At 28.1% G+C, this 12,847-nt stretch overlaps 1 protein-coding gene and 1 pseudogene across 1 annotated transcript in view; one reads left to right on the top strand and one right to left on the bottom strand.

Annotated features, from left to right (window-relative positions):
• Nucleotides 1-12,847, top strand: part of LOC132939141 (uncharacterized) — a 251,436-nt gene that overhangs the window by 197,267 nt on the left and 41,322 nt on the right. The gene's annotated exons all lie outside the window — the stretch shown is intronic.
• LOC132938570 (KRAB-A domain-containing protein 2-like) lies at nt 1,095-1,615 on the bottom strand (annotated as a pseudogene).

Below are 12,847 nucleotides of genomic sequence, written 5' to 3' on the forward strand. Positions count from 1 at the left end.
TAAACATTATTCTAATTTCCATGTAATCTATACAATATATTCTATAACAAGCCCGGTACCTATTATTCCTGGGTTCAATTATTATTGAATCGCAAATCGTAATTCACAATAACTTAATTATGTAGAATTTTTAAAAATAATAACAATTTGTACGTTTATCAGTGTTTCAAAGTAAGTTGTCTTATAATTGTTCCCTAATTAATATGCCTGTAGGGTTGCATTTATAATATTAAATACCTAATGTGGGTATCGTCTATTATTTTAAAATGTATATATTTTTTACTAATAAAATAGGTAGGTATAGTGGATACCTAGTTATGTTTTAAATATATTAAAGTGTAGGTTTTGCTAGTCATATACAATATAGATACGAGTAGTATATATGTTACGGGCGATGTGAAATACTGGGCAATGTACACATTGCCCGGTCAATGTGGTCCTGCCCGGGCAATGTTAGCCACAATGATTTCTTTACCAACTAACATGAACGAATATTTTAAAACAATTATAATAATAATAATAATTGTTAAATAATATTGACGGAATTAAAACAATAATTAATTATATTCATATATCATATTAATATTACGAATATTTTGATAAAATAACAAAAAAAAAATAATAATAAATATTGTCATTTTATTTTTATTATAAATTATACATTTATTATTACCTATTTATTTGCACAAGATTAAAAAGCATGGCACTTGGAATTACATAGTTTGTCTGCTTTTCTACACTTGCATTTATTTGTTTTGCAACCCTGTGTACAAGTACACCGATCATATCCCTGTCCTCCCAAATTAGAAAAGGAGCGGGCTGCTTCTCGCAATGAAATTGAATTTGCCGGTACGTCTTCGATTTGTACAAATTTCTTTTTACAAATCGTAAATCGGTTCCTGCTGTACAGTTGTTGCAGTTTTCCTTCAGTCGTACCGATTTCGTAGAAGTTAGCTTTCACTGAAATATAGATATTTTAAATTAATGTTAATAGTGAGATAATATATAGTTTAATATTATTATTACTTGACATAATCACTCCGAGAACACATCTGAGATCACTCCGTGCTCTATCTACATCAGGAATTTTTACTCTAACTGACTCCCCAATATTTCCTTAGCAAAATCGTTTTTCGGACATTTCCGTCATTTTTTTGGCTTGAATTTTCAGATTATTTAATGACTCTTTCCTGTTTTGGATAATTGACGTTTGTCTTGTTTTTGTTTGTTTTTCAATTATTTGATCTTCATCATCTTCTTCTTCTACTTCATTATGTTTGTTGTCGTTAGAAAGGATCTGTATTGACTCTAAGGCAACCTGAAGTTCTTCGATTTTTAATTTCGCAATCATGTTCACAGGAAGTAATGAAGACGTTAAACCAATTTTAGGGGGTGTTCCAAACATCGCTTCATATTGTGAATGTTTTGTACCATGGTGGTAAACACGATTTTTCATTGACTGTACGAATTTTAAGCCATTACTCCATTTTTTTGTTTTATTATCTTGAAGCTATGATGCAAGCATATTTTCGACATCTTTGTTTGCTCTTTCAACTGAACCTTGGTTTTGGGAGTGTCTTGGCTTACCATGAACTATTTTTAAATCCTTCCACATGGTACAAAGTTCAGATATTATTTTATTTACAAATTCACGTCCGTTGTCGCTTTGTAATATATCTGGTGCCCCAAAAAGGGTAAATATATCCAACAAAACATTAGCATCTGCTTCGGCACTATTATGTCTTAGAGGCCTAAGTATGACAAATTTTGTCAAATGATCTTGGTAAACACATATAAAATTATAATCTCCATCTGGTTGAGCTTGCATATCAATAAGGTCTATTTGACACCTCGAATTCATTTCCGAAGAAATCATTGGTTTAACTACCAATCCTTTGTTCGCTGTATTTCCTTTTCTCTCACATGTCTCCCAAAAATTTAAATATGACGTTATTGTTTCCCTAGTTATATTTTAAAATTTTTTATTTATTTCGTATTCCATGTGATTTCTACCACCATGCCCAATACCAATGAAATGTATTTCATGTACAATTTTAAATAACTCTTCATTAAAAGCATATAATTTCACACAATTACCTTCTGCAGTCATTGGCATAATTAATCTTTCTTCTCCTAGTACTGTCATTACGTCATATTTCTTCATTAATTTTGAATTTGTTTTCTTCTCTAGCTTCAATTGTTTTAAATAATTAATTATTTCATAATATTTAGATTTACTAATAAAAGTACTGTTAGTTTTTTTCGTTTCGATAAATTTGTTCAAATGTTTGTAAAATTTAGATTCCATTTTTAAAACACGTACAACGTAATGAAGTATAGTGTCGTGTACAGTTCAAAAACTCGACTAGTTATTATAAATATCAGTTATTGTTCATAATATATCGTTGAATTATTTAACAAGACAGTTATCAATTTTATCATTCCGATATGGCCATATCCATATGGAAAATCTATATAGGCAGTACGATAGGGAACAAAAACAAGTTTATACACAGTGTTTACAAAATTTTATAGTTTATAATTGTTTTAAAATATTCGTTATATGATAAGATTTAATTAAATTAATAATGATTGTTTCAAAACATAAAAATCCCTTATTATTATTATATTTATAAATGTTTTAAAATATTCGTTTATGTTAGTTGGTAAAAAAAACATTGTGGCTCACATTGCCCGTAACATATATATAACAATCCTGGCGCAGTGCATTATATCATCAATAAAAGATAACAAAGAAAACAATGTGAAAAAAGATCACAAAATTGAAATGCAATAACAATTAAAATATTTTTTACATTCATGATCTGTTATTAATAATATTAAATTGAATTGAATTAATAATTAAAATATTTTTCACAAAATTGAATTGCAAAATGTTTTGAAAATTATTTAAAATTTATTAATCATGATCAGTTTTTAATAGAAATGTTCTATGAAAAAAATCCATGTAAATATAATATTATATTTTATGATATATAATATAATATTTTAAATATTATATTTTCAATCTAAATTATTTTGATTTCTAATTAATGAATTGAGATGTTTTACAAAATCATTTCTATCTATATTTATTTTATAATGTCTCCAAGCTAATGTGTCAATTACACTTTCTAAAATAAATCTTTTATCATCATATACACTTAATGCTTTTTTTCTATTGTTCTACAGTAAAAATATCATGTTTCTTAGTTTTAAATAAATTTTGATTAACATATTTTGGTTTTTTAGTTAATAAACAATTTTCAAAATCACTAAAACATAGTTTATTTTCCACTACATTTTTTTAAACACCTTTCGCTTTTTAATTTCTTTTTTAGTATCTAAGATTCAATGTGAATATAATTTGGATCTTAAACCTATAAATTCAGTCATATTTTTTCCGATCAATTCATCTTTAAACTTGCCCAAAGCTTTTTTGTTAACTAAAGGTATATAAATACTATCTTTTGGATAATCTGAAGTGTTAAAATGATCTAACATAATTTTCATATCTTGATAAAAATCATTAGTTTTTATTTCTAATATTAGTGAATCTGTATCTGTATATAACAATCTAACTCTATTACCATATTTTTTCTTTATAGTATTATAATAAAAATCATACATTAACATTTTAGATAAATCTAAAACACACATTTCTATATATATTGGTTGTTTGAAGATATTTGTGTTCTTTTCGTATGGACTGCAGATAAATTTTCTGTAAAAATTATCCTTCTATCAAAATTTGGTTTCGCAATTAATTTTTCTAGTTGCAGTGCATCAGTACATAATCTTATATCAACACGATTCCGAACATTCATCATCGTACGTCCATAAACACTGTTGTTCATTAATTTAAAATATTCTTTTTCAAAATCATTCATAGCTTTTGATCTAAGATTAGTATTAAAATTTTTTTTCAACCAAGCAGGTTGACTAAATTCTAAGACTTAATAAATTTTCTCTAATTTTAAACCTAATTCAATATATGTTTTTAAAGTTTCATAATGAATTATATATTATTTCTTTTCACATAAATTTGTTAATAATTTAGGGAGTTGTTTATTATCAAATTTACTTTCTGGTGTTAAAGGGAAATCTGAATGTAGATCATAAAGTTCTTTAGGATAAGACAAATCTATTTCTAAAACATATAATTTACGTGATTTATCAGAAATATTCATAACATCAAAATTATTCAGATTATCAACCCATTTGAAATCTCCAGTAGGTAAATATTTACACATTGCCCAACCATAAAGATTATTTGCATCCAAATATTCTAAAAATATTGATTCCTTCTTTTTTTTAAATTTATCCCCCATATATTTATTATTTGCTTTTGAATATCTTTGACTACATTGAGATAAGCCAGTCTTTCTTAATTAATTGGTATACGATTGTATTTTGTATTATGTCTATAAGGTATAATTGTTTGATCTATATCATTTTTTTGATCGTTAAGACTCTTCAAATGAGCAGACCAACTTTTGTAACCAATTGTCAAATTACATTTATCACAAGTTTTAGCAGGATATATTTTTTTATTTTATACATCTATTTTATTGTAGGTATCAATTTCTTTAATTAAAGGTTCAATTTTGTTTAATCCTTGTGTCCCATCTTTAGTAGAATTATTTAAATTTAATATTCCACATTCATTTATCCATGGTTTTCTAGGTAATTCACCTCTCATGAAACAACCTCTGAATATTTTCATATTATTTCCAAATTGTATTATATCAAAATTACTTAAAGATTAAATTTTTAGATTTTATTGTTTAATGTTTTTTAAAATTGTTAATTTATTGAAATTTTTCATTTTTTCGAGTTGTTTTTTTTTCTTCAATCCAGAACCTTTATTTTTTTCCATTTCTTTATTATGTCGAATTGTTTCTTTTTCAACTGCTTTTTTATGTTTAAAATAATTAACAGTGTTAAAAAGGTGTTGACTGAAATTTATTCAAAAATGCATTTTATTGCATGAATAAAGGTGTTATAATGTTATAACTTATAAACATTATATCTCAATTTGATATATGAAATAATAATTCACCTTTCGTGGTAAAAACCGTACAGGTGCATGACGTATAATAGTTCTTTTTTTTTATTATCCTTAACACCTGATTAAATAATTAGGTAATATAAACATTTAACATGACAAAAAGGCTCTACATTTCGTACAAGTGTCAAATTAAATTTTTATGAGCGTTTGAACTTCATATTTTTACAATATTGGATATTAACTCGATTTCTCATGTAGTGGTTTTGTTATTTTATTGTTATTTAAAAACGAATAACTGTAGATACACGACAACTTTACTGAATGTTTACATTTTCATTTTCCACACACCATAACATTTTGAAAATATTTTGACTTTTTTTAAGCTGTTTATGGACATTGTCAGTTTTAAATCTTTTTAGTTTTTTTTTCTATAAATATCAATAAAATTTTATTTAAAGGGCAAAAAAGCGTGAAAATTAAATGCAATTCTTCTGATATATTGTTACAATAACAGTTGAAAAATAGTCAAAATACATAGGCACAATTTTTTTTTATATGCATTTAAAGTTCGAATTTTCAGAAAATTTATCAAATTTAAAATGTAATAATTACTTAGTAGTTAAAAATGTATTAAATGTTTAACTTTCATAGCTAAAGATTGAAAATTTAAAACAAGATTCCACGTAAATAGGTTATATATAAATTACTTTATTCACAATATCATCAAATATACTTAGTAATATCATAGGCTGACTGCCCGTTTTCGCTCAGAATCGTTTTTCTTATGTAATGATATTATATCATTGAATTCAAATTTAACACAATCCATTACAGTGACCCACTTGTAAACTTCTGTACAGCAGAGCGACACCCACTTGCCCACCTTTTTTATAATTTGTTTTATGTTAATTCTGTTGTGCACATAGTAATATTCTTATTTCTTAGTAATGATAAACTTGTATATAGATTTATGAATCTAATAATAAGTAGTAATAATTAACTTTATAATTATGTTATACCTATATAGATAAAATATCTATTGGATTTTGGAACTGAAAAAACCAACTTAACCTCTATATCAAAATATAGGTTTTGGTTTCGGTTCTAACAAAAATGTATTTAAGGGTTCCAGTCCGGCTTCGATCTGAAGATTTTCAAAAGAATTCGATCCGAACCCGGTCAATTTCGGTACGGTTCCAGTCCCTGGTCGTAGCTATAGCGTTACATATCAGTTTCGATGTACGTACACACTACTGCTATTAGAGTAACAATTGCATTACTGCCATAGCAGTAATAAAAAAGTGCGTTATATTGGCTGGTTTTGGAAATTTAAAAAAATGGCAAATGTCCGTCAATGTAATATTATATACCAATATAAAATACATCAAAAAATATTATGTTTCGAACAATAAAATAATCAAAGTTCATAATAATTTTTTGATTTAGTAACAACTCATATATGAAATAATAATTCACCTTTCGTGGTAAAAACCATACAGGTGCATGACATATAATATTTTTTTTTCATTATTCTTAACACCTAAGTAAATAATTAGGTAATATGAACATTGATAATAATTGGGTACACGTCTCACATTGGTTTTTAAGGAAGCCAGCGATAAAATTTTTAGATTTTGGTGAAGGTGCGTATAATAGTTGTTTTATTATAAATTAAATTGAAAAAAAGAATATAGGTTGTTAAAAAAAAAAGAAATATATATAGAAATTGTAGTAAAATAGACAGCAGTAGACTGATCTGTGTTGAAATAAGTAGTCTCATTAAATAGGAATCAACAAATGAAATAGTAAGAAAATATTATAGTTAGTTGAAAAGGTAATAGAAAAAAAAAGAGAAAATATATTTTTGAATGTACGCGTAGTAGTTAAGTAAATGAAATAAGTTGATGAATAATTTTTATTAGAGAAAAAAAAGATGAAGTATTGAAATAAATTGTGAAATAAATTAATTGTTAATTAATTGTTGAATAATTGAATTCATTTTTGAAAAATATGGGTATTGAATAGTTAAATGAAATAAAGTTAAATGATTAAATGTTTTATGAATAATATATAAAAGTAATTGAATTGAAATTTTGATGAATAATTTTTTGTAATAATTGAATATTGAATAATAATATATAGAAGAAAATTGAATTTGAAATATTGGTGATTAAAGGAATAGAAAGAATTGAAATATTAAATTAAATCGTTGAATAATTATTGAATAATAACGAGTAAAAGAATCAATTGTATAATTATTATAAAGATTAGATTGAATAAAGTAATTATTAAAAATAAATACATTTGAAATATTGAAATAAAGTATTTAAAGAGTTTTTGTTTTGAAGTATAAAGACATTTTTGAATAAAATGGAATAATTAAGTAAAATTTGTTTTTTAAAGGCAGTATATGACCTTATATGACGCATATGTATTGAATTAAAGTATTTAATGTTGAAAAATAGAATTGTAGACAAAGAAAACTGGATTGAAAGAAATATTACAAGGTGAAAGTAATAGAAAGGCTAGCATAGAATAAGTATAATAATAGAATATAGCAGTAATATTTTCGATGAATAGGTAGTTAAATTGGTAACGGGTAATAGAATAGTTAGATTTTAGTTATAAAAATTAGTAAGAAATTGGATATTAGTTATAGAATATTTATTTTATTGGAGTAGCTACCCAATATTAATGTTATTATAATATCCAAAACACGTTTTATCGTAGGGAGAGCGATAGAGGTTACGCGACGTCGGCAGTGTTGAGACTTATCTAGATAAATGTATCTAGATAATTATCTAGATAAATATATTAATTATCTATTATCTTATCTAGATAAAAATCTAAATGTTATCTATTTATCTATCTTAGATGAAAACTCCAGTCATCTACTGTAATTTATCTAGATATGTTTTTTATGTTTTAGAAATTATTTTCGTTATTTTTATTATTACCTATATTTAGGTTTCTGGTAATATTTACTATTTTAGTTTGTGTCGTCGCGTTTGTGATCGACGACGATCGGACGATAACAATTTCTGTTAATTAATTATTATTATTATTATTACTAGATGATCATTTAAGTACCTACATAACCATATAACTGAGAAAGAAATAACAATATAAAGTACCTAGTGAAGTAGGCGGCACCAAGCCCGCATAACGAACTGTATACATATATATTAGGTACTACTTTGATTCTTTTCTCGCTCACTCTACCTATGTCGTACCCCTGACCTCTGTCTACGCGCTGTCCACTAGTTAATAGTTTATAGGAATATGGTCTATGGTATATTATTTATTACTCTATAGTCAATAGTCTATACTATAAAGACACATTCGTAGTTCGTACCACGACATTCCAAATGCTGGCAGATATGTGGGTAATTAAAATAAATTAAACGATGTCAGGTCGGAACGTGGAAAGTCTAAACTCCCTAGAAATTATAAATGACTAAAAATAATTATTTCGTTGAAAATAAATCCCTGGATTACGTAACATTACATGGGTTCAAGTGTACAACACATGCTGCTCCAAGCGGAACATTTAGTGTAGTTTGTTTTTAATTATCAGTTAGTTATTGCGGCGAAGTGTGAAATATAAAATAATAGCTGATCATTTATATATTTTGTATTGGTCATTTCATAAAATATAAATATGAAACGTTTTTTGGTGGCTACGTCTTCAACAGACAACAATGTTTCAAAAAAAAAACAAAAAATACTTCAACATTGTGTGTGGAAAAAGCTATTGACGATCCTGACTCAGAAGTGGAAGATGAAGTTTTACCAACAGAAGCTAATCAAATAAATGTATCCCCAAATTATTTATTTAATTGCGAATTCTACAGTATCATATCCAATGATGGCAAAAATTAATTAATAAATAAATAAAAAAATTTATCTGCTTTTTATCTAGATAAATTCTGATTATCTTTTATCTAATAAATAGATAATTTTAGTAGGGCTTATTTTTATCTTTATCTAGATAGATTTTTGGTCTATTATCTTTATCTTTATCTAGATGACAAACTATTTATCTGGGCTCAACACTGGACGTCGGAGTTACGTAAAAATACAAGCACTCTGTGTGTGAGTGGGTGTATACACTACACAATACGACGCGGCGTACGTAAATATATGCGTACGTGAATGATATATAGAATAAATGACGAGTTAAATAAATTAAATATTCTTAAATGATATTAGTACTTTTTGAATATATATGAATAAACAATCAGGTAATTCACATATTGAAAGTAGTTCTTCGGATGAATCGATAGGACAGGTTAAAAATAAAAAAATAGGAAAAGAAGCAGTAAGAAAAAATAGGACGGTAAAAGAGGAATTTTTAATAGACACTACAGAAATAATAGAAAGTATAGACAACGTTAATAGAAAAAATTATTTTAGGACCTTAAGTCAAACAGAAGAGTTAGGTAAGGTCCTTACCCCACAGAAAAGTGTAAAACAAAAACTATCGGGTAGATCAGGTTCTAGATCTGATCAAGGTGTAAAGCACATTCAATTAGAACAATTAACTAGGAATAGAGTAGCGAACGTAAAATATAAGATGGATTTAGATAAAGCAGTTTCTATGATTCCAATTTTCACGGGTAAAAAAGACGTAGCAGAATTTATAAATAGATGCGAGATAGCGCTCAACGATATTGCAGAGGTAGACAAACAACTATTGTTAAAAATTATAACTTCTAAATTAACGGGAAATGCTTTGGAAGTAACTAAGTATCGCACGTTAGATATTTGGGAAGCAATAAAATCAATTTTACAATGGACATTCGAGCATAAAATTTCGGAAAGGGCTTTATCAATAGGTTTAAATACGGCACGTATGGCAGAAGGGGAAAGCGTAGCGAAATTCACGAATAGAAACGAGGAATTATATTACAAATTATGTGCAGCCAGTACCGTAGGGTTGAACAAAGCTGAGGAAACTGTAGTGAAAAACAAACGAAAAAACAGGCTATGATTATATTTATGACGGGGTTACCACATTACTTATATATAGTACTGAAAGCGAGAAGTCCTAAGTCTTTGGAGGAGTATATTCTCTTGACGAAGAAAGCGAATATAATTCTAGGATGAAAATTGAAGATTTACAGAATAATGCGGAAAGTCAACATTTTAGTAAAAACGAGAATCAGGGTGTAAACGGGAATGATACAAAACAACAGTAATATTGTAAAAATAACACATTTTACCGCGGTAATAACGGGCATATGAATCAGAACGGTAGGAATAATAATTTTAATAATCGGAATGGTTATAGTAGCTGTAGTAAACCCAAAATCCATTATATTATTTTAAATAAAATAAGTAAAATAATAAATTATACATAGTATAATTTATTAGTAGAAACGTAGGTATTAATATAATCCTAAATAACAGGAAACATAGAGCAAATGTGAAAACAACAAGTTGTTTTACCGAGTCACAAAATAGTGCAATTCAACAATATTAGGGATGTATTAATACCCACAGCTATAATACGATATTAAACAATACCACGTAGAATAAATTATACATTTAGTATAATTTATAATGGGTAATGTAGGTAGTGATATGCAATGTAAAATAGGCCTAAATAACAGGAAGCGTGGATCAGAGGTGAAAACAACAAGTTGTTTTACCTAATCCCATCATAATACAATTTGACATTACTAGGGAAGTAATATTAGAATATAGATATCACGCCACCAATACGTCATTGTTAGAACCCGCATAAATACGGGTAGAGCACCTACTATTACATAGAAGATAGTCAGCCCTCGTCGTAGGTCTATCAAGCTTACGACAGTGCTTATAGTTATTTTGTAATTCAAACTTGTAATAATAAAGTGTTATGTAATTGTCATATTTTAAAAGTATAAAAAGTGTTATTAATTATTTACCTATCTTTCTCAACCACGACTCAAGACGACAACGAACGTGCTACGTTGTTTAAATAATTATTGTATTAGTGTTCAACGTGTCCTTCACGGCAATCACTACATAGCGGATACAATAAATTCAATAAAAATGTTAATCGTGGAGGATACAAGAATTTTAATGATAATAATCGTAACGGATACAGTAATTTTAATAATCGCGGCGGGTATAGTAACAGTTTTAGACAAAATTATAACGACAATAATAATTATCAGCGAAATAATATTGGTTATAATCAAAATAGAAGTAACACTGGTTGTTACACGTGTGGAAAAACTAATCATTTCGCAAGAGAGTGCTGGCAAACGAACGGTCGTCAGGCGGAAACGACCGAACAAATACATACAATAACAATCGTGATAATAGTGTGCGTAATTCTGGCAGCGGTAATACTAATAGGAACAATACGGGTGTTCAAAATTTGAATTGTAGTTATTGTAATAAAATAGGGCATGAAGTTTCGAACTGTTTTACAAAACAGAAAAATAAAAAAAAAATTCAAAAAATTCTAAAGGGAAAGTTCCAGTGGGCGTCAGGCTTGTCCAAGAGATAATGCAATCGCCACAAAACAATGTTTTCACATCACAACTAAATTAATAGAAAATCATATTACTTTAAAATCACCTAGTTTTAATAAGGAGCAAATTAAATTATTAGTCGAAACGGGGGCTGAATTAAATATCATTAAAATCAATGCACTAAAGGGGAATACAGAAATTAATGAAAAAGACAAGATTTTTTTAAAAGATATTAATGAAAAAATAGTCTCAACAATAGGTAAAACAAAAATAGATTTAATAATAGATAATAAAGCATTCGAAACAGAATGTTATGTAGTAAACAAAACATTTCCAGTAACAGGAGAAGGACATACGTTTTTAATGGATAATCATGCGGTTATAGATATTGCTAACAATACGATAACAATAAATGAAAATAAAGTAGAAAACGAAAATAGTGTATGTTTTATTTTAAAACCACGTTCGGAAACAGTAGTAGAAATAGATGTCCTCCCCCTATATAAAGCATGTAACCGAGGGCGCCTCCCATGTCGATTTTTCGTACTGACTTAGTGAACCGCCAATGAAAAAATCGCGTTTCACGGCGGCGGCGTAGCCGTCGCCTCGTTATCACTCCTTCTTATTGTAACGTGCCCCAGTCAATAGGATTGAAGGATGATGGAATAAATGTAGATCTTGAGTTTTTAGTATAATATGTTTGATTTATTTAACTTATTCAACTGTGATTGATTATATAAAAATTACTCTAAGTCCAAATATACGAATGAAGCTAGCGAGATGTGACAATAGTTACTGATGACTGTTCCTAAGCTCGTCGGTTGCTCGTCTGATGAACGCTTGTCCATCAGCTCTCCTCGATGGTTCTGTCCCTGTCCCTACTTTACTCTGGATAACCATATATGGTCATCTTGCGATTAGGCCCACCGTGGGATTGTCACACGCTTGCACACGGCCGGATGAACATATATGTGTTGTTGTTGCGCATTTGCGGTGTGTGTTTTATTCCACATAACCACACAGATCTATACGGACATTTTATACGAGTTATTTATATACGTAAGCATATATCTATTGACGCACGCCGTCCAGGGTCACGCGCTCGATATTCGCTGTACTACTACACACGCAGCGCGTAAGCTATTACTATTACTATTAATGTTACGCGGCGCGTACTATAATATATGATTATGTATACACTTTTACACTGCCTAAATAAGTATTATATATTGGGTAATATGGTATTAAGTCACAGCTCGCTACATTATCACTCTTCACGATTGTTTTCAAATATTTCAAGTTTTTTCGACTTTTACCCCAATAGGGGGCCCCGGCGGCGCCGTTCGGACCTTATTCGCGTTGCCCG

Source organism: Metopolophium dirhodum, chromosome 2, assembly GCF_019925205.1.
Source record: "Metopolophium dirhodum isolate CAU chromosome 2, ASM1992520v1, whole genome shotgun sequence".
NCBI classification, from domain to species: Eukaryota; Metazoa; Arthropoda; class Insecta; order Hemiptera; family Aphididae; genus Metopolophium; species Metopolophium dirhodum.